Source organism: Clavelina lepadiformis, unplaced genomic scaffold (genome assembly GCF_947623445.1).
Source record: "Clavelina lepadiformis unplaced genomic scaffold, kaClaLepa1.1 scaffold_97, whole genome shotgun sequence".
Taxonomy (NCBI): domain Eukaryota; kingdom Metazoa; phylum Chordata; class Ascidiacea; order Aplousobranchia; family Clavelinidae; genus Clavelina; species Clavelina lepadiformis.
In genome coordinates this window covers 7501-10000 of record NW_027508303.1, presented here as the reverse complement: position 1 = coordinate 10000, position 2500 = coordinate 7501, and the positions used below count along the sequence as shown (strand labels likewise).

The following is a 2500-nucleotide window of genomic DNA, read 5'->3' as shown; positions in this document are numbered from 1 at the left end:
AACTTTAATTGATAAATACGTTGTCATTGCCTTGCATTGACTCACGTAGCTTTGCAATGCTGCTTGACGATTATTTGATGATTTTGTTGTATGACATATATTGTTATGATTATATCGATTAAAATTGTGCACTTTGACACTGTATGGCATTAGATTAATTTTATAGACTTTTGACTTCGAAATTTTTTCAAGTCGATTCACACCAAAAAAATGTTAAGTCCAAACGCCCAGGTCGCGCGGATAGCCCTCACCCGCCGCGGATTTTCCCAAGTCGGAAGAGCTTTAGCCGCGAGTCGGTGTTTGGACTTTAACTTTTTGTTGGTGTGATGAGACTTGAACATTTTTTAGAGTCCAAACGACCAGGTCGCGCGCATAGCTTTCACCTGGCGCGGATTTTCCGAACTCGGGAGAGCATCACGCGCGGGTCGGTGTTTTGGACTCTGAAAATTTTTCCCATCCACTCCAAAAAATGTTAGAGTCCAAACGCCCAGGCCGCGCATATTCTCTTGACCGAGCGCGGATTTTTCGACCTCGGAAAAGTTTTTGCCGCGGGTCGATGTTTGGACTCTGAAATTTTTTCAAGTCTCGACAAAAAGTTAAAGTCCAAACGTTGGGAAATATTTTCAGAGTCCAAACGTTCGAGTTGCGCGCAGTGCCCGGCCGGGGCGCGGTTCGGCGGCCACGGCAAGCGGCCACGCACCTTCCCAAACTCCAAATCCGGCCGCGAGGTCGCGCGATCCCGAGGCCGTTCTGGGGTACCATGGCGATGCAGGATTCTGTGACTACTATGAGGGAGCAGGCAGTCGTGTGAGCGAATGCGCGCGCGAGTGCGAATCGAAGCAGAATCGATCTCGGTTGGCGTCGGGCACGATGGGCAGATGTAATGCTGTTCGCGCGGTCGCCCATGCTTAGCCGGGGTTTTGAGCGGTCTGTCGGATCCAGTGGCAAGCTATCGGCGTGCCTCGGCGCGAGTATTGCACTCGAATCGCCGGGCAGCGTCCGGAATCGACGGTTTTCGGAGCTCGTGCAAGCCGCGAGCGTAGTGTTTGAGTAGCGATGTACACGGAGAACGTGTGAAAAGAAACGCGGGGCGCCCGTCGTCCCGCAGCAGCCTCGTTTGCTGCGAATAGCTACCTGGTTGATCCTGCCAGTAGTCATATGCTTGTCTCAAAGATTAAGCCATGCAAGTGTAAGTACGAGCTCTCGTACAGTGAAACTGCGAATGGCTCATTAAATCAGTTATGGTTCATTTGATCGTACGTGTTACTTGGATAACTGTGGTAATTCTAGAGCTAATACATGCGAAAAGCGCCGACTCACGGAGGCGTGCATTTATCAGACCAAAAACCGACCGGGCCTCGGCCCGTGCTCGTTGGTGACTCTGGATAACTTTGCGGATCGCACGGTCTTGCACCGGCGACAAATCATTCAAGTGTCTGCCCTATCAACTTTCGTCGGTACGGTATCTGCCTACCGAGGTTCTTACGGGTGACGGGGAATCAGGGTTCGATTCCGGAGAGGGAGCCTGAGAAACGGCTACCACTTCCAAGGAAGGCAGCAGGCGCGCAAATTACCCATTCCCGACGCGGGGAGGTAGTGACGAAAAATAACAATGCAGGACTCTAACGAGGCCCTGTAATTGGAATGAGTACACTCTAAAACTTTTAACGAGTATCCATTGGAGGGCAAGTCTGGTGCCAGCAGCCGCGGTAATTCCAGCTCCAAAAGTGTATATTTAAGTTGTTGCGGTTAAAAAGCTCGTAGTTGGATTTTGGGCTCGGGCCGTCGGTCCGTCGCAAGGCGTGTACTGGCGTGCCCGGCCTCACCTTCGGTTCACCGTCGGTGCTCTTGACTGAGTGTTGGCGGCGGCCGGAACGTTTACTTTGAAAAAATTAGAGTGTTCAAAGCAGGCGGTTCGCCTGAATAATGGTGCATGGAATAATGGAATAGGACCTCGGTTCTATTTTGTTGGTTTTCGGAGCGCGAGGTAATGATTAAGAGGGACGGACGGGGGCATTCGTACTGTGCCGCTAGAGGTGAAATTCTTGGATCGGCGCAAGACGAACAACTGCGAAAGCATTTGCCAAGAATGTTTTCTTTAATCAAGAGCGAAAGTCAGAGGTTCGAAGACGATCAGATACCGTCCTAGTTCTGACTATAAACGATGCCAACTAGCGATCGGGGGGCGTTACTTTGACGACCTCTCCGGCAGCTTTCGGGAAACCAAAGTCTTTGGGTTCCGGGGGAAGTATGGTTGCAAAGCTGAAACTTAAAGGAATTGACGGAAGGGCACCACCAGGAGTGGAGCCTGCGGCTTAATTTGACTCAACACGGGAAATCTCACCCGGCCCGGACACAGTGAGGATTGACAGATTGAGAGCTCTTTCTTGATTCTGTGGGTGGTGGTGCATGGCCGTTCTTAGTTGGTGGAGCGATTTGTCTGGTTAATTCCGATAACGAACGAGACTCTGGCTTGCTAAATAGTTACGCGACCTTCCCG

The 2500-nt window shown here is 51.0% G+C and overlaps 1 non-coding gene across 1 annotated transcript in view; it reads left to right on the top strand.

Annotated features, from left to right (window-relative positions):
- The first annotated feature begins 1131 nt into the window (after positions 1-1131).
- Positions 1132-2500, top strand: part of LOC143473059 (small subunit ribosomal RNA) — a 1808-nt gene continuing 439 nt past the window's right edge. The window contains exon 1 of the ribosomal RNA XR_013120353.1: positions 1132-2500. This exon is cut by the window's right edge and continues 439 nt beyond it. This is a non-coding gene — a ribosomal RNA (small subunit ribosomal RNA).